This window comes from Acipenser ruthenus, chromosome 19 (assembly GCF_902713425.1).
Source record: "Acipenser ruthenus chromosome 19, fAciRut3.2 maternal haplotype, whole genome shotgun sequence".
In the NCBI taxonomy this organism is placed as follows: domain Eukaryota; kingdom Metazoa; phylum Chordata; class Actinopteri; order Acipenseriformes; family Acipenseridae; genus Acipenser; species Acipenser ruthenus.
In genome coordinates this window covers 5,376,224-5,397,143 of record NC_081207.1, presented here as the reverse complement: position 1 = coordinate 5,397,143, position 20,920 = coordinate 5,376,224, and the positions used below count along the sequence as shown (strand labels likewise).

At 37.9% G+C, this 20,920-nt stretch overlaps 2 long non-coding RNA genes across 2 annotated transcripts in view; one reads left to right on the top strand and one right to left on the bottom strand.

Annotated features, from left to right (window-relative positions):
- Positions 1-20,920, top strand: part of LOC117424574 (uncharacterized) — a 100,029-nt gene that overhangs the window by 47,603 nt on the left and 31,506 nt on the right. Inside the window, exon 2 of the long non-coding RNA XR_004547911.3 lies at positions 12,579-12,700. This is a non-coding gene — a long non-coding RNA (uncharacterized LOC117424574). The remainder of the gene's footprint in view (positions 1-12,578; positions 12,701-20,920) is intronic.
- Positions 14,049-19,672, bottom strand: LOC117424575 (uncharacterized). The gene is made up of 4 exons (XR_004547913.2): positions 19,368-19,672; positions 18,212-18,311; positions 16,128-16,197; positions 14,049-14,325 (listed from the first exon to the last, which is right to left on the bottom strand). It is a non-coding gene; the product is annotated as an uncharacterized LOC117424575 (long non-coding RNA).

Sequence of the window (20,920 nt, the reverse complement as noted above, 5' to 3'; positions counted from 1 at the left end):
ATCCTCTTTAACAGCTGTATTTCTAGGAAATCTTAGTATACACTGTTACACATAGCGAAGCAACGAACAATGAACATTTCTTGGTATACAGACTTGGTCAAACTTGTACTTTACTTGAACAAAAGTTATTGTATTTCTTGCTCTTATTGTATTACTTGTATTGTAACGCTTGAAATGTTTTTGCTTACGATTGTAAGTCGCCCTGGATAAGGGCGTCTGCTAAGAAATAAATAATAATAATAATAATAATAATAATAATAATACAGCATTCCTAAAAGAGAGGCTTCCAGTAGTAACACTGTTAGACACATGTTTTGATATGTTATGGTGTAGATGACTTTATAACAACAAACCTTCATCAGCTACTGTACTAGGGCCCTGGCGGACAACTCCAGCCCTCAAGATCCATTCCAGTCTGGGGTTTTGCTCCAGTGATGCTCTCAATTAGTTTGTTGGCCCTTAGCAGATAATAAATACCTGAGCTGGGTTGCACCAGCTATGTGCAAGTTCTTACTTAGCTTAATTATAGCATAAGTCTTTATTATTATTATTATTATTATTATTATTGTTATTATTATTATTATTATTTGTTTATTTAGCAGATGTCTTTATCCAAGGCGACTTACAGAGACTAGGATGTGTGAACTATGCATCAGCTGCAGAGTCACTTACAATTACGTCTCACCCGAAAGACGGAGCACAAGAAGGTTAAGTGACTTGCTCAGGGTCACACAATGAGTCAGTGGCTGAGGTGGGATTTGAACCGGGGACCTCCTGGTTACAAGCCCTTTTCTTCAACCACTGGACCACACAGCTTTACTAACTTTGGTTTTGCACATTACTAAATTGACACGGTAGTTATAACGTAAGGCTTAGTTGTTACTTAAATTTTACTTACCTTCGGGTAGGTGTAAGCTATTCGTAGAGTCACATTCCAAGATGGCACGGCAGCTGTTACTACCTGAACTTCTGTTTGAAGATGATTGTGTTCAAAGTTTTCAGCGTCAGCTTGTTTTGCGAGACCGCATACATCCTCTTGACAATTACGATGATATTGACCTTTATGCCCGTTTTTAGATTAAGACGTAAGCATATTTGGAAGATCACTGATGAACTCAAAATTAACATCAAACATTCATCTTCCAGAAATGGAGCACTCCCTCCATCTCTCCAGGTTTGCCTCGCTTTAAGGTATTTCGCTACCGGATCTTTTCAAAAACCTGGTAGGCGACTCGATACAGGTGCATAAATCCAGTCTGCAGAACAGTCTGTTTCGTTGCACTCTCTCTGTGTAAGCTGTTTCAGAAGTATCTATACTTCCTCATTGATACCAAAAGATTGGACAAAACGTGTCAGAGGTTTTTTCAGATCGCTGGTGGTGTTGGCAGCATAGATGGGATGCATATAAAAATAAAAACACCTTCCATGCATGAAGCAGAATACATCAATTTCCACTCTTTGAATGCACAAATTGTTTGCGATGCAGATTTGTTAATCACAAATTGTGTTATAAAGTGGCCCGGATCCAAACATGACGACTTTTATTCTGAAGCATTCAAATCTGTGGGATGAATTTGAATTTGTTGATTTTACAGGGAAATTACTTAGAGATTCAGGTTATCCATTTAAGAAAGTGGTTAATGGTCCCTTTTCTCAACAAATACCACATAAGCAATTTCTGCAAGTAACAACAGTGTTATTATTTGTTTATTTAGCAGACACCTTTATCCAAGGCGACTTACAGAGACTAGGGTGTGTGAACTATGCATCAGCTGCAGAGTCACTTACGATTACGTCTCACCCGAAAGACGGAGCACAAGGAGGTTAAGTGACTTGCTCAGGGTCACACAATGAGTCAGTGGCTGAGGTGGGATTTGTGCCGGGGACCTCCTGGTTACAAGCCCTTTTCTTTAACCACTGGACCACACAGCCTCCTGTCTGTGTGAACAGGAAAGGTCTGCAGTGTTGGCATCCCGACTCAAAATGCACTGATTTAATTTGAATAATTTAATAAATTAATCTTTAATATAAAACATTCCCAGCTAAATGATATATGTATTATAGGTACCTGTAATCAGTCGCCTATACTACTACTAACAGTTTAAAGCCAGGCACTATGACTAGTCGGTTGTACATTCAATTTTATTATGTTGAGATGTTTTTGATCCGCAGCATCTGCACTCCAACATCCTCAGTGCTGATTGGTTACTGTAAAGGGAACACATGATCGACTTGGAGTTTCCACTCTTAGTAACAAACTAGCTAAGTTCTGCCTTGAGTATGTGTGATCAAACCGAAAATAGGACAGCGCTTAGTTATCAGCTAAGTAGGAACTACTAAGCAATTAGTGAAGACTTTACGTGTTAACTTACAGACAAACTTACGCATAACTGGTGCAACTCAGCCCTGGCCTGGAATGGATCTCACGACTTCGGTGGAAAAAATATTATAAAACTATGGCTATTTCAATCAAGTGCAAAGGTTGTTCTTTGCTATGCCAGAACATTCATCTGTCAGTTCTAGGTTTTTGCCCATGGGCCATTTTATTTAGTGTTGAGTGTTGGTTATGGATAACTATGGATAAAAAGGTGGATGGTCCTTTAAACTCCATCATGAAGTTTGTATGTTGTGCAAGGAATACACATGCATTATGTGTAAGTAGGGGAGTTTATGACTGTTACCATTACCAAATTCCCCCAAAAATATGTATATGTAATCTCAGGACTCCTCTGTTTCCTGTTTGTGACGTCCGTGACATACAGACTCTATCCGCAGCGTGAGGTTACAGCCTCTTGCTCCTCATCATCTTAATGCCGAGTTGCAATGACTAAGGGATGGGTATGGCTTGCATGGAATTTGGCAGCCTCTTTGGTTTAGGAAACTGGCGTTAAAAGTAGGATAGTGGTTGTGCCAATCACAAAGTTTCACAAACAAAACACCCTCATTAAATCAAGAATGCAGACTCTGAAGTCATCCAGCGGTGAACGTGGGAGGATGTTAAAAATAAGGTGATAAAGCTGACAGAATGTACTTCCTGAAGCTTGAGTGACAGTGATCTAATTTAGCTGTGGGAACTCAACCCAACCTATTGTTACGCCATGCAGTTATGAAGAGGACTGGTAAGAGTTCAGGAAGTTTCTTTTTCTCACCGTTCAGAATTCAGATCCGATGCTTGGGGCTGTCCATGCTGCTCAGCATGATACCAAAGTGGAAGCAGGTCTGCTCCTGTGGCATCGGCAGTATGCCACCGTTCTACTTGTTTTCAGAAATGGAGACTTGGGTATATTTAAGGACATTTTTTTAAAGTGTTATAAGGTTTAACCATGCTTTGAAAAATCAGAATAACTCTTAAACAGTTTAAAGTTACCATATGGACTGCAAACAAGATATTACGTTTGCTGTATCCCATGTTGTCTGTATCGCATCAATTTATTTTAAACATAATTTCTTTTGATGTTTGTACTCTGTTTAATGCGGTACGGATGGAGATTACAGGATACAATGAAGGTAAAGTAATGCGTTTCTTGTGAACACTGCAGAGAGTTCTGTAACACCTTAAGGACTTTGCCATACCCATCCATGGCTGTAGTTAACACAGTTTTAATTCAGCTTTTGAAACAGATTTTACAGAATTTATCTAACTGTGGTATAGAGAAGTTATGCCCAATAAAATGAACTAGAAAAGACTATGTCACTGCCCCCATAACTATTATAAAAGAAATGTGTGTGTAATCCAGGCCCCAGTGCCCCGCTCCCAATGCTGTCACTATACTTGTTTGAGAATGTGTTGTATTTTTTATGCTCATCTCACTGATACTCATGTCCCTGCACACTGTGATCACATCTAACGAATAAAACAGAAATGAACAAATACAGGTCACTTTACAGGGAACCGGTGTAGCATATGTATATTGGCAGGCTATTCATTTCACAAGCTGAAGTTCCTGTTCTTGTTCATTCTTGGAAGTTTCTTATGTCAGGAGGTCACAACTGTTAATAATGTCATCCCATTGCCTTGTTTGAACCATCTGTCTTGCCACTTGTTACAGATTAACTCTTGGTCTGGACCCCACCTGCATGCACCTTTTATAAAATATCACTGCTGAATATACAATATATACATACAGATATACATTGTATACAGAATAATAAATTTGAACCTTCTTGCTGAGTCATTACAGGTTCATAAAGCAGACAGTGCTGTTTGTTCCTTTGGTTTTGGCACACAAGAAAGTGACATGCCTTGATGTTCTCAGACCTCCTTGCTTCAGTTTAGGCAGATGGTGGTCAGCATCTGGGAAGTGGCCAAGCGTTTTAACCCACAACCTCCTGCATGACCACCTACTGGTTTATCTAAAGGGTGAATCCACCACAATTATTCATCATGTTTCCAGGGATGGCCCTTTTTATATCGGTTAAGGAATTTGTATCCATGTCTGGACATACTGTACTGTGGTTTTTGGGTTATGAATGTATAGATCTAGTAAATGGAATAAACATCAGGAATAAATACATTGTTGTCCTTATTTTCTCCATGGTCCAGCCATCAAAGGTAGTCAATGGACAACTAGGGCCAGACTCAAGGTTTTATTAGCCAAGGGAGAGCCTCACAAAATTCATTTTCTTTAGTTTCAATTTGAGCTCCTTTTATGGCCTCAGTTCAAATATGTCATAAAATTGAATGTATTAATAAAAGTCAGTGTTGACTCCAATAAAGTGTTTTTCTTCAATTTGTTATAACAAGTAACAGACACCTACAGTACTTCAATGTTCACCAGCCAGATAGAGATCATTTTAAACACTTGTGCATTTTTTTGAATGCCAAAATTCTTTATCTGTAAAACGACACTGATCTCTGATATTAAGTTAGCGCCACAGAAGAAATTAAATATACTAGATTATAGGTAAAAATGCTGTAACTTGACTGAAAATCATATTTGCCTATAAATCAAAAGTTTGATCCACTGCTAAATGTGACTTAGCCAGGGCTGGTTGGTTTCTAGCCAGCAGTATGGCATATCTTAAAAGATTGTAAAAATGTCTGTGGGACTCATTTCACAGTGCCCATGACACTGCAGTATTAACACAGGAACTCCTGGTTTAAAATCGTTAGCAATTTTTAGAGTGAAATGGCAAGTAGACAAAGGTTTTGGCTAATGCCTTCGGCTGAAAAGCATTCAGTTAACACATCATTTGAATAAAAAGAAAAACATTTAACCACATTTATCACTTTTTGTCGAAACATGTGTCTTTTTAAAATATAGCTTGCAGATATACAAAGCTTTTAAATAAATGTCAGAAAAATAATTGCTGACCTTAAGACCTTTTTTTTATTTATTTTTGCCTGTTACGGTCTTCTCTAAATAGGATTTGTAGCCTTCCATTGCATCGCAAATCAGTTTGAGCACTATTGAAAGACTTTACAGCTAGCTAACAGCATCATTTGAGCTGCATGCATCAAGCAAAGCATTCCAGTGTTACAAAAGCGGTTGCAAACAGTGTCAACAAAGAGCTTGTTCAGTGAACCGAGACCTGCGGTATTGGTAGCATTCTGTGGGTAAACTTGCAAACAATGGCAGTGCCTCTTTTCATACTTGTTTATGAGCACCGGCTTCAAATACATACATATTGCATCCAGTCCTTCCACAGCTTATTCAGGCTCAGGAGACAAGCCCCACTGGAGGTTCTTGCTTCTGTAGGCTTGGTGCACAATGGAGACGTGGCTAGTGCCATGCCTGACCGCCTCGGTTATCATTGAACTGCAGGACTCTATGTGCTTCTGTTCAAACTAGAATAGACCAGTTTTCACTCTCATGCTTCATTACCACCAAACATTTACTCCATTTTGTAAGGTATAAACATCGAAAAGAATTGTAGCCGGGAAATAGCCGACTATTTTAGGTGTTTGTTAGTCTTGAGAAGTGTGGACGATATCAGCAGTCATTCATTACGTTGGGCCCTATTTGCCAAGTAAACGTGAAAGGAATAAAGCAATGTTTACAGTATAAATCGAGCAAGCAATTGCCAAGAACAATCATTTTGTTTGAGTTCTACCATTTTAGTTTTATTCCTTTTGAAAATTTGCCTTTTGAACTTCTCACTTTCTGAGTTGACGCTTTCGGAATACAAAATGCATTATGCCTTTGTACTAACTTGTTGACTTAAATATAATTGATTGACATAACTTGCAATTAGATGGGCCATACTGTCGCTTCCATAGAATTGCTTTCTGTGGTTTTAGTGAATCATAGGATTAATAAACTGGAAGGTTGAAGGATAAATGTATATTTGCATAGTGTCTTTTGTTTCGAACACCCCAAAGTTCTGTAGATCGCATTATAATATAAAACAACTTGCCCTCTCAGCCATATACTTGATTCACTGCCTTTGGTGTTTGATGTCACATGGTCCTAATGCCCAAAGCAGATGAACATCGAGGAGAGCAGACAGACTCTTACAGGCACACTTCAGTTTATCAACTGGAAAAGTTTGTCTGCTCATGTTCTCTGTGAGTGTTCATTTTTAAACTATCTAAGCCTTGTAAAGTCTTGTATATCACCATCAAGATGACGTATTGTTCAACTTTTCACAAATCACAGAAAAAACTAGATTTAATAATGGGGTCCTAGAGATATTTGGCATTATTATTATTATTATCTTAGCAGACGCCCTTATCCAGGGCGACTTACAATTGTTACAAGATATCACATTATTTTTACATACAATTACATTATTTTTACATACAATTACCCATTTAAACAGTTGGGTTTTTACTGGAGCAATCTAGGTAAAGTACCTTGCTCAAGGGTACAGCAGCAGTGTCCCCCACCGGGGATTGAACCCACGACCCTCCAGTCAGGAGTCCAGAGCCCTAACCACTACTCCACACTGCTGCCCTATGCTAATACAATGTTATATGGGCATATTCGCTTTAGGCAATGTGTGTTTTTTTTTTTTTTTTAAATACGTCATTCATGCAAAGCTGTCAAAATAAGAAGACAAATGTACAAGCCGATGAACAGTTGGTTGTATCAGAGGGAAGCATTTTCAGATAATTGCACCTTTTTTTTTTTTTTTTTTTAAACCCCATGTTTAGTAGCCTGCAGTGGAAGGTGGGGGAGCAGTTGTTGCCTCGCCCCTCGTTTTCTCCACAGGTAATGTCTGTCTGCAGTCTAGTTATTATTAAAATCTTCCTCCTGCACAGGCCTGGGGCGATGCCACACAGAGGGTGCACATCTCAGCATTGCTTTCCACTGAGATCATGTTGCTAATCCTGCTCTTGGGCAAAGATCATTCAGGTGGTGCTAAAATCAATAAATGGAACCAATTACAATGTTACTGTTTATTTGTTTTACTGAAAATGATGGGAACAGCTCAGTGGTTAGACAGTTGGAATGCAAGGTCTAAGCTTCTGTAGTGAGTTTGAGTAACTTGGTAGCAATAATGCCCACTGATTGCAAGCTAGCTACGGCTGTGTTTTTTTTTTTTTTTTTTTTTTTTTTTTTTTTTTTTAAACTGGTACGCTGGTTCATAAACTGCTCTGTTCCTTTTTGAAAAAGGTTTCATGGTCCCATAGTCGGAATTCTTTTTGATTGATTTGATTTCTGTATTCAAACTGGATTGAAAATTGTTCAAAATGCATGACACCCAAGGAAACCAAGCATTCAGATTAGCTTCAATAAAAGTTTACCGAGTGTGTTTATTCCAAAAGGACGAATTGATTTCAGTGTACTGAAAAATAATGTATTTTTTCTCATATACATGGTCTTTTCAGCCAAACGGAGCGCTGCCACTTGGCCAGCTGCAACACTTACCTTTGTATTATGTTCCCTAATGTTGGCCGCGTGTAAGAATTACCTTGGTAACTAGGCACAGCTACGAGATTATTCCTTCTCTGATGAACGCTTTTCTGAAATTTAGTTGGCTGTAAAATGTGGTTGGGCTGAAAAAAAATAAAAATAAATGCATGATGAATACAAAACAGTTTTAACACACAATACTCCCCGCAGTGTGTCCCAATAGACTACATTGAAATTATTCTTGTTAAAAAAACTGGCTGTGCTTTTCTAAACTAGCTTGACAACCAGCAAGGAATCGGAACATTGGTGTTCCAGGTCACAGCTAATGATGCCCACCAGCAAAACACAATTTGAATTCTCAACTGAGATACAAAATCGAATTTGCAAGGATGTCTTTTCTCCCTGTTGGCCAGGGTGAGTTTATGCCGATTGGGAATGAATTAAATTACTGAAGTTCATCTCCGGATCTGGCATACGGATACAAAGCATATGAGTTTATTTTTTTGTGACTGGCAACATTACCCCCCCGCCCCACCCCTCCAGTGTGCCAAAACCACAAAACTTTTTAAAAGTTTAAAAACAAGACATTGAAACTCAGTCTTTTGGAGAGACTGCATTGAGTTGGCAAATGTCAAGCACATTTAAAGACTGAAACGAAAAAAAAAAGATTAAATACCTCTATCACCCCCACTGTGAAAAACATAATTAAGGTTCCCAACTGTTGTAAGTGTACACTTTCATAGAAATGCATAGCTTGGCATTTTGTGCAGACAGCTTATAAGGCACAGTCACAGAGTTAAATAGAGTTTAACTCTTTGCACCCTGAAGCAAGACTGACTTTAGTAAACCCTATTAAAGAAATTACACACCTGATACAGATCTGATCAATGTTTGCAGGTTACAACATCCCATCGTTTGTTACAATGAAATATATAGATTTCCTAAGGATCAGCATGTAAGTTAGTGACCCTATAATTACCCCTAACCATGGTTTTAAAATTTCTTACCTCCTATTAGCATTAGCAATATTATCCCCATTATTTCAATGTGTAATGTGTCATTTCAAAGGTGATGCTGAAGAGGCTGCTTCCTGGCACCAGATCACTTTTTGTGTTGTATTTCAAACTTAGTGGCCTAGATGTAACCAGATCATCAAGCGAGGGTACCTACAGTGTTGTATCTGAAATATCCTAAATTTAACATTTAAAACACAGATTCTCAATGCAATAAAAGCTGAACCAGGAATGATGTTAATAGAGCTGTAGAGTAGTTAAAGATTTGGTTAGCGCTCCTTGAAGTGAGTTATCAAAGTGCTGAAAGTACATTGGTGTGCTGCATCACTGAGTTACCAAACTGTTCAGTGAGACACTTTTAAATTAACTGCAAGCAGCAGTAAAAAGGCACAGTGCCTTTGTTGTGGAACAGAAGAGTTCTACCGCCATTGTTTGCAATCCCTTCTCTGAATTTCATACAGGCTGTGGGGATGTTTGCTTTATATCAAGAATGGGCAAGTTCTAGTTATAGATATCAAGTAGAGAACATAGTGACCCTAGGTAAACTGTGGAGCTCTGTGTCTTATGACTTGTGTAAAATGGGAAGGAATTGATATTATTGAAAAGCTTCCTCATCCTTGGGCATTCATTTTGTTGTGTTTTTTTTTTTTTTTTTCATTAAATAGTTTTTGAAAGACAATGTCAAAGGTTTGCCTGGAGGGAATAAAAGTTGTTAGTGCAGCTATGGCCAAAGGTTTTGCATCACCCTATAGAATTAACTAATTTTGCTTCATAAAGTCGAATGAAACATGCTGAATCTTATGTTAATATATTGAATTACATACCGCTTTTGTAGTTTTCTAAATACTTAATGAAAAACTGGCGACAACTGAAAAATATGACTTTTCAAAATCTAACATGAAATACTGTACTACTATTATGGTTTCTGGTAGACTTTTGCGATACCATTTTGTAGTTTCTTTTACATGATGCTAAATAAAATATCTAAATTATGTTCATATGTTTTTTTTTTCTTTAATTCTCAATCCTAAAATTTCTAGATGATGCAAAACTTTTGGCCTTTGAAAGGGTTTACATATACAGTACTTTTCACTCAGTTTGCTGTCACTCAAACAAAAGTTACAAATGCACTACTTCAAATAAGTAGAAAGACTTGTTTTAAGATATTGTCTTCTACCAGGAGGGGCAGATACACTACTGATACTTAATTACCAGCATTCACTTTTCCCTAAGGACTAACATTAGTCTAAGGTCTCTCGTTACCCAGTATTCGGATTGAGGCTGGCAGAAATAGTTCTCTTCAAAAAAAAAATAAAAAAAATAAACCAATTAGCATGTATATGCAAATGAAGCAGAGAAACTGAAACGATACAGCCACAAAAAAGGAGAGGAGCACACAGTCCTGTTTGTCAGGAATACATTGCTAAATTTATTTTTGTTATTACAGGATGACAAACAAAAACTTGTGCTGAAAAAGCACGCAAACGCTTGCCCGTAATAAGTAAACAAGGACTGCATTTGTATTTTTCGTATTTCTGCATACTGTAATGTAAATTCTTCACCTTGGAAAGGGCTAAGATTTACTGGAGGGTGCAGGTGGAACATGCATAAAGACATCACTTCACTTATATGAACACCTTATTGGGTTTTGGGTCACTGTCCCACCTTGTTCTGCCCAGACTCCAAAGTTTTATATAAAAGTATATTTTTAAACAGTATAGTGTAAAGTTCCTATGCTGCCATCTGATTTCAGTCTAATTGAAACTTTACAGCTTCAGGGTTTACCCACATTAATTCATGTTGCATATGATAAACCTGATGAAATGCCTCTATTACCCCACTGAGAAGAATGATAATTACAAGGTTCCTGGGTGTTGTGCTTTCAAGATGTCATATTAACACATACTTTGGCATCCCAAGAGACAGTTTAGGAGCTGCTAGTGATCTTTTTAAATTGAGTCTTTTATTTCCAGGGCTTAATTGTTCAATTATAGCCCACTAGTTTGAGTGTGTTGGATTAGGCTTCCCTGACAAAATTGTGCATGCATGTTTTATAAAGCAATATAATTGTATATGTCGACCTGCCTTGAAACCATTAAAACAGGCTACAGTACTTCTTTTGAACCACATATACAGCTGAAGATGAAATATACATTAACGAAGACTAATCATATTGGTCCATATGGGGAGCAATTCAGTTTCACTGACATTTTTAACATAATGTTTATAAAATACATATTTGTGTTTTTTTTACTGGAAATAACTGTAAACCTAAAAGTGTTTTGTACTTTTTAAGAATGCTTATTGTTTAATAACACATTATTGTAGTGCACAAAATATATGCCTGTATACACTTTGTCGTACGAGAATGCATTATGTTCACAGTATGAGGTCTATGTTGGATTTCTAGGAGAAACTTAGTGAAGTACTGTATTTTTAGTTAACCTTCATTTTCTGTAGCCCTTTACTTTTATAGTGGCACATTTTTCAACCACCCCCTTCTGCTTAAAGCATTAAATACAGCAAGTATCTGTTTAATTGCTATATTGCCTTTTAAAACATGTTAACAATACAGTTGCACCATCCGTTAGGTAAAACTGTATAAAACTTGACTTCATATTCTAAAACAAAATATTGTAAAGCAAACGGCATTCTTCTTGCGTGGTACTTTCCAAATTGTTTTCCACATTTCGTTACCTCTTAATGCAGTCTCTGGGGTAAAGTCAAATCTAGCTACAATCTTATTTAATCCCATTCATGTGAGGTAAATGACACGTCCAATAGTTTTCAATTCCTACAGTGGCCCTTCCCCCTTTACGTCATGTACCTGTAACATCAGAGTTCCAAAATAAAGTCCTTTCAATTCAATTAGAGCATTGGCCAAAGCTAGATGCCAAATACCCTTTTGTACATAGATAGTTACTAGGCTGTCAGAAAAAATGGTGCTGTGTTGTGCACTGAAACCTTTGTTTGTTTGTTTTTTTACAAGTTTTACTATTTTGTGATATATTTAATGATGCATGTTTCTCTGTAAAGACATACTTGTTTTGAATGTGTTTTTCACGACAGCCTCCGGCTGCAGAGAAGCCGACGGCTTTTTTTTATACCTATGCACAGTTACCAGCACAGATCATGCCAGCATGCCAGGAAACGGGTGTCCTACTTGTCTGCGTAACTTTTACATAAGGAATACTTAATTTTAATAGGGATACCCCTTATGGGTTTTGAGAAAGTAAAGTTTAAGATACTTACTTTTGTAGTACACCTTTTATTTATTTTGTATTATTTATTTATTTATTTATTTATTAAACCTTTTTTAAACCCACAGTTTCTGTTCTGAAACCTATACACATATATTGCTAAAGAATATGAAGCAAGGTATACCTCTAGAGTAGGGGCTAATGTACTGTACAACATATGTTAGGGTATAAGCTTCCATAGGTGCTATAGCATTATTTACAGGTATAGTTTGGCTAAGTGCTGTATAGGATACATCCTGTAGCTCTAGGGGGTGCTATAGACTGAAAACCATTTTTTTTTAAATCAAAATGTAAAGCACTTTCATTTTATATTCTGCATACCTCAGAAAACATAAGCTTTAAATTAAGTTTCAGGTCTTATTTTAAGGAAAGCCATGTCTTACAGTACACAATTATGTGAATACTATAATACAGTCATTTAGGTGTGTCACAGTAAAGTAACATACACTTTTACAAATGCACAGATTTGGTTTGTTTCTTCATTAACATTGACATATCCTGTGTAGGGTCATCCTGTGCTTGGTTGCAATAAGGTAGCAGAAGACTGAAATGAGAACTGCTCGAAGTGACTCTGCATACAGGATTGGAGGGCTGGGCTGCATTCACGCATTGGCTTCAGAGGCGAAAGGTCAGTGCCTTTATCCGTGGGACAGGCTCAATCTGCCACCCCATCCACTGTTCAGGGTCCTTTAAAGTGCCCTGCTTACGTGGGGCAGGCTAGATCTCGATTTTAAAAATTAAAACGGAAAAGGTTTTTACTCTGCTGTGTAAGCAGCTTATATGTGGAACAAGAAAAAATACTTTGAGCAATAATCCCTCATGCCACACATCGGCTAAAGGCAGTATATTATTTAAAGGAGCAGTTGCCCTGCATAAATCAGATACAAATTGCACAGCCTGCTGATAAACTGCACAGTACATGAGACAGTGGTGAGTGTGTATCCTGGCACTGCCGGCTGGGAGTGGGATATGAGATTAATCAAAAGGATCCCACAGCGAGGGGTGTGGGGGATGGAGTGCTATCCTCCTAATCTTCCGGAAAGGTTGAAAAATGCCATTACCTACAATAACACCAATTTTACTTGAAACATTTAGTACAGTGTCCCTGTAGCACAGTGATATATACGGCACCATGCTGCTGCAGTGGATCTCCAGCATGTACTGGTTCACAGTGATACCAAAATATGAACTGTTGGCACGGTGGTACTATTGCAGCTTCCACTGCCCTTGGCAATGAGACCTTTGCATTTCTATTGCTGTGTCGGTGTGTATTACTTATTGAAGTTCAATTGGTTTACTGTAACTTTCATTTCATTTAACTGTCAAGACTGTCAGTCGGGGTTCACCTTCACTGAGTGATGTGTCAATTGAATCAAGATTGTCTTGCTTCACTTTTAGAAAAATCAATTTAAGCCCTCAATACTTCCTTCAAGGGATAGATTTAGCTTCTAGTAGTGTATTGTCCCAAATGGTTATTGTCCATGCCAAAAAGGTGACAGTGCCTGTTTGTGAGACAGAGAGAGAAAACAGACAGCTAATTATGTACCAATAAACCTTGCCCTCACATCTGACTCTGGTGTAATTGTTAAAGATAGCCCCCAGCTGTAGATAAGCTGACAACTTTATACCCATGCACAGTTCCCAGAACAGATCAATACATCAAACCTGACAGTTGTGTCCTACTTTGTGTAAAAAAGGCAGATGAAATATAATTTGTGTTTCACATTAATATCTTTATCCATGTCCCATACATCTATATATTTATTTATTATTTTAAAAGATCTGATCAACACTAGAGCTGCACAACTGTAAAGGGTGCAATCTGAACACCTTCTCTGGCCATATTTACAGAAATAAAGAAAACTGTTGCAACTTTATTTCAACAGTTAATGTAATGCCTGAAAAAACTTTGCTGTATTTTAACACTTCTAACTAGACATTAAGCCTACAGCACTAGATGGAGTCCATAAGGCTTTAGTTGATCAGAAGGAGTAATACAGTTTGTGGAGTTCAAGTTCTTATTCTGGCTATGTGAAGTCATTCATCTTTACTCGGAATTCTTCCGGGAGCGTTGCATTGGCTCTGGAGCTCCCACAGGTTATGGGACAAAATCGTCAAGTATTTAGTCGCCTCACAGCGCTACAGTGGCCCCCACTGGCCAGGTTATTGAGTTCCTGATTGACGATTGGCTTGGCGGAGGGATCGAAGGACGCCTGCTGATCTTCAGTTGTCCTGAGCTGTTGTGGGGAGTTGCTGTGATGAGGGTACATACATTAATTGGGTTAAAATAATTGGACACTATGAAGTTGTTCAATCTGTGGGGATTAATAACATCCAGCCAAACACAGTAGAGTTTCAGAGAACTACGGCACTAAATATCCAGCTCCCCGTAGTTTCAGGTATAGCTGTATGCGAGTTCAGAAAACAAGAGGTATGCTATACTATAATAATCATGAATGAACTTTCACCCAACTAGTTTACAGAAAGGACACAAAACAGCTAGAAGATGAATGCGGCTGTCAACACATTAGTCAAATATTAATCAATAAAATGACGTTGGTCACTTTTTAGTCAGCCTGTCCTTTTTTTGTGGTTTCTGTCAGCAGTTTTAAAAGTAGTCTCTGACATCACCTGTGGTTATAATCTGTTTTAGAACCCAGAGAGAGACATGCTTTAGTGGTTAGGTGATTTTTTTTTTTCTTCTATTAACTCCTAGTTGCTTTAATTCCTAGTTTATTTAAAGTCTGTTTTGAAGCCATTTTATAGAGTTTGACATACATGAAACTGTTTTAGACAGTTTGAGTCTTTTTTTTGACTAACTGCTTGTGCGTACAGTAGAACCTCAGTTACAGACACCTTGGGAATGGAGGGTGTTCATAAGTCTGAAATGTTTGTAACTGGTTTTATTAAATGTGGACACCTGCTATCTACACCCTCAATCTGGAAAAGAATACAAGGATACAGCACAGTAATACAATACTTGTATTGTTATGGTTTTAAAATCTTTAAAACAGTATTAGAAATAGAAAAAAAACCGTGGCTGTGCTTTGTTTAAAACTAAAATGTTCCTAGTAAAATTGCCTGTACTTCCTTTGAAATCTGCCTCACCTTTCTGGATACATTTGTTGGTACAGCAATTTTGCCTTCTCCGTAACCAGTATGCCACTTATAGCAGGGCCTGTGTGGTTGCATTGCACTCATGATTGAGTGATTTGCATACTTCCGGTTGTAAGTGGGGTGTTTGGTAGACCGGTCAGTTCTTAACTTTGGTGTTCGTAACTCTGGGGTTATACTGTACATCTCTGAAACTATCTTTTACATAGAATACAGTCAGCCACGTGAAAAAAATGACAAAAGAAATTCACAGGCGATTTTATACCCTCACTGTTGAAGTAGTTTTCCACCTACGGTATATCAGTAGGGCATAATTAGGTTCTTTCAGTCTTAAATACACAAGTGTCTGGGGTTCATCATTAATTACAGTACACATTCATACATGACAACATAGTTTTGCCATATTCCTTGACCTCCAGTGTTTCAGAATAAGTATGCATCATACAGTGTGAAGGTCAGTTGAAACGGCACATTCAGTGATGTTACTGTGAAACTGAAAGATGATTTAAATTTAATTTACGGTACATTTTCCGTTTACATTCTAATAGTTGGTCTAGTTGTGCTGCTCTTTCATCTGAATGAAACACGTTACTTTTTTCTGTGCAATACTATAGGAAGGAGTTAAGTCAACTTAAAAGTTGCTTGAGGCAATAAAGGAAGTGAGTCACAGGTTAATAAACAAGATGCTTGAAAGCCAGCCTGACAGCACCTGTCTGCGGTGCACAGCTAACTATAACTCAAGGTATTCATACCTATGGCCTTGTGCATTAAACAAACCCCCCTTCTAAACCAGCAGAGCTAAACAACAGTTACTGTAGGCCATGCATGGATACATTTCCTCATGACAACGCTCACACTCAGTTGTGTGTGTGTGAGTGTGGATTTGTCTGCAGCTTATTTTAGTTAATAAATATTAACAAAGCTAGTGTCTAGTTAGAGACCTGTATTCACTCAATGTCTTGCATAAGCTTCCTGTTTTCAGACCATTATCCCCTTTATAACTGGCAGCATCTGAAAGAGAAAAAGAAAACAAAATCTGTTAAACTAGAATTAAAATCAAAATTGCCAAATTTACAGCTGTACAGTATTTGTTGTTGGTGGCTTAATGGTTCTTATGTTTGTCCTTGTGCAGCCATTGAACCTTATATTGTTATACATTCAAATGTTTGGTAACGTGCTTTGAGGAGCTACTGTTTTGTATTAAAGAAATCTAAGTGTTTATTGTTCTGCTTTATAGAGCTGGTATTCTGGCATAATTGTGTGTTGATACTGGCTTGTTTCCATTTAATATTCGGTTGTTTTTAGGGCGAACTTAAGCATGAATTGCATTCAAAATGCTAGAGGAGCTACTGTATATGTACAGTATATGCAGTGTGTAGATATATGAAACCTTGTAGTTTTGTAAGGGCTGTGTTGTTTGTATTGCAATTTCAGCATTCGGCAAACTGAAATGTGTGTATGCTGTGGTACCATGCAGACACACAGTGCACAGATGCAGAAGTTGTGTTTGCCTAAATACTGTATATGCATTGGTGGTACAAAACTATAAACAGAGACCTTATTGACACCTTTGAATTTTTAAATTAAGTTGCATGACAATGGTTATGTAACATTTTAAGTGTTTTATTTCATTTTTGGTACTTCAGAAAATGTTATTGAGTGTTTATGATCTAGCAAAGCATATTTATATTTATTGGGAGACAGTAGCAAAGGCAGAACCATATTTTCCTGTACAAATATATATCTCTTGTCCACCAAATTAACAGTACAAAGGTCACTCTTGAAATCAGGACTTAAAGCATGTGTTGCAGTAAGAATACCTCTGTTAAGAAAGGGGAACAAGACTAAAAGGCTAAAATATGCACAAGAACACAGAAATTGGACTATGGAACAATGGTCAAAGGTGCTTTGGACTGTTGATGGATGGTCAACGACACCTGTGCCTTGTGCCAGTTCTGTTGTCAATTCAACGCTTGTCTTCTTTCTATTCCTTAAGGATATTATCTTCAAGTATTGCTCATCCTTGTTAGACAGCTTTTTGGGTCTTCCAGTCCTGGGTTTGTCAATTACAGTTGATATTTCTCTGTACTTGTTAATTATGCTTCGGATACCACACCTTGAAAATCGAGTGATGCGAGCTATTTCACTCAATGTTTTTCCTTCTTTATGCAAGTTAAGGTTGTTATAATAGTAGAAAACACTAGTGGATGCTTTGAGTAAATTGCTGATGCTCATAATGCATCAGAGTAGAAAAAGACATTTTGCACAGCAGTATATATTACGTTTAAGAGGATAGCTGCTGCCCATGATATGTTTAGGCCTCACCATCCATGTAGCTTCCTCCACCTACTGTACATTAATTAGTAGTTTTTATTTGAGGAATTGTAGTGGGTAGCTGTCTCATGAATTGCCCATTACTGTACTGAAGCCCCCTTTTTCTTTCCCATACATCAGTGCCCTTTCAGCCCAGCAGTCTAATGATGTCTGTGAAAGAGTAACCAAAGGTGATGTGCTGCCTTAATCTCTCTGGGGCCTTTTGACTTGGAAATGTTCTGTGTTTGCAGCTTCATTTAGTTGCCGGATATGGGAGTAAACTGTTAACTCCTTTAGGTCAGCCTGTGCTCTATTTATCTTCTTTTCCAAAGGCCCACTGTTGACTCATCTCCATGGAAATGGCTGGGGAATTTGTTTTTTCCGATGCATTCAAGCTCCCCTTACCCCCATCCCACAAGCGCCAAATAAAACACATTTCAAAACCAATCACACTGTATCCAGTCGGTCATGTTGTTGTGTTTTTTTTTTTTTTTTTTTTTTAAATCAAGTAGCCTCAAAACAGAATGTTCAAATTGTTGGAAACTTCGTGGGGGAAATCTGTCTGATCTGTTCTGGAAAGCTGATGTGGATTCAGCAATGCTTTGAGTGACTTTTCCATGACAATTGCAGTATGAGTATACTGAACACTACTTACACTTAAGGCTTTGCTTAGCACAGGAATTGTGTGATTAAATTATTTTAAGCATGTTACCTTGTTTTCTGCAGGGTATATATTTATGGAATTAAAAGGGAATATTGCTAGAGAGGAGACTTGCAACTCGAACAGTGTAGAATATAGAAAACGACTGCAGCTGGAGGGAGAGAAAGAGAGAGAGAGAGAGATAGGCAGTAAGAAGCTACAGCAGGAGCCCAGTTCAGTTACTAGTTTTATCTGGAGGGAAACATTGAGTGAATGTGGAGCGATAGCCAAAGTTAGTACTGAGTAAAAGAACAATGGGAGACAGGTGTCAATAGTTGAAAATAAGTGTCTATATTCCTACTCAAGGCTTGAACTTACAGTACCAGTACCTGACTAGACTGGCTTATGATTAGGTTTAATTTTTTTTTTTTACACCATGCCAATCTTCTTTTACCCTTTTTGTATATAAATGTAAGTCTATGCCATGACTCATGCACAGCAATCTTCAAAGCCTTTCTGGCATGGTTAGTTCTGTAAACACGACAAGTTTAGAAATAAGTGAAACATTACACATGGAACAAAGCAGAGAATCGAGAGTGTTCTGTTGGCATTTACCTGGGCCGCAAGAAGCTCACCTGATTGCTTTATTTATGAAGGCTGACGTGTGTTTACTGACCTGTCACAATATATTAGATTGTTTCTTAGGAGGTAAATAAGCTTTGCTGTTCTGTTTCTGGGTCTTTTGTGTTGCTCTTCCATCTGGTGCCCTGAGTTTTGTACACCTGGTGTCCTGACAAGTATCAGTAATGTATTAAATGCCCTGTGCTTCAGTTTGAGTGTACAGTAACATGTTGACCTGAGTTCTTGGCATGTGTATGAGTATGTGTGGTCAGGTCTTGAACCAAACTAAGGGATGCATTCTCAAAGTTACACTTTACTCCAAGTCATCATTAGTGCAGTTTCTTCCCTTCAGTTTCTGTTATTGGCATTTAAAGAAAGAAAGAAATGGGATGAGGGTAAAAACACATGGTGGCATATAAATATTTACCCATTTTAAAATGGTGCACCTCCATGCTCGGTGGATACAGTTTTAATAATTGATACACCTTCTTACAGTAAGTGTTATTTTTTTGCTGATATGTTGCACCAGAACACATTTATTAAAAAGATTCCAAATGTGACCATAGTTATGTGACTCTCTGTTAATCAGCTAATAAAACATACTTACATCAACACACTTGAATCAACCAGAATCAAGATGTTTAAGGTTTTCTCGTCATATTTTTGCTGATGAAGAAAAACAAAAGCACTCAAACAGGGAAAGCACCCCTCAGTCCGCTGACGCTCCCAGTGTTTTACATGCGTGAACTGAACTAGATTTACCGGTCTCTGTGGTGTCTGTGATCCAGGAAGTCTGCAGCACTCCTACGTCAGCTCAACAGCAGTGGTTTAAAGACCACTGCCTCTCAGCCAATACACTGCGAAGCCACTGCAGCAGCCTCCGCCACCATGCTTCCTCCTTCAAGCCATGCTTCACCCCCACGGACCAGCACTGCCACCTCAACATCAGCTGAGCTGTGTTGTAACAGACATTCCGGGAAAGGCTAGCTTTGTGTGGTTACCAACCAAAGCAAGCGCTCTCCACAACGACACTTGATTCAAAAGAAAGCTGTTCATATTTTTTTATTGTATTGCCTTTTGATTTAGTTTGGTTTGGCTTATATCCTCTTTGAGCCTGGGTCCACAATGTGTTTAAATATTTAAAACTATTGTGTATAATGTTGAACAATCGATTCAAATAATGATTTTATTATAATATTGGTTACTATTTTATATGCCAGTTGTATTCTGAGAAATTGTTGCGTTGAAGTGAACAAGGTAGAGAAGTACTGTAGATGTTCACACTTGTCAGATCAATCACCTGACTTCTATTGATAAAGTATAGTTTCTTAGAAAATGCATATCATTACATTTAAACAATTTAAAATGTGCTCCTCCATAAACCTATAGGAGGCAGAAGAAACATAGCAGAACATGTATCCTGTGGAACAACAAATGATAGTCAATGGATTTGTTTTTCACAGTCTTACAACTTCTATTTGTTCTTCATACAATAGAGAGGTAATGCACCAGCACTTTTCTCCCCATAACTCTGTCAGTATATTTATATACAAAAACCAAGATCAAAATAAAACCATCACATCTCTAAAGAAAATAGCCAAAAGGAAATTACGATATGGAAAGATTATTATTTATTACTATTATTTTATATCTACTACAAACACTGAAAAAATCTCTCAATGCTAGAAAGGGTTACAATTGCTTCAAGAGATCCCGGTATGGAGTCATTTGTCCTTTTATTTCGTATGATCACAGGATTCTTTTTCTTTTTGTTGCTGCATGCAATTTATTTTGATTTGCAGGTGGTCCTCTTTTCTGCAAACAGGGCTCCTTTTGAATCTCAGAACACCTTTGACTTTGACCTTGGCACTTGGCTTTCAGACAAATGTAGTCATGTAGGACGGGATTAAAGCCTGGGGTGGATGGGGGGGTGATGCTGTGGCGGTCCAGCAGAAAGGGTTGGAATCAAAGACATGAGTAGGAAAGATTAAAAGGGTTAGCTTGTTCTGACGAGGCTGAATTACACCCCAGATTGCTTTTGTACTCGGCAGAAAAGCCACCGTCTGCTATGTTGTCTCTAACCCCAGCAGGTAATGCACTGTGGAACAGCACGACCAAGTAAAGAAAAACTACTTGTTTCAGCACTTTCCACGTCGAAAC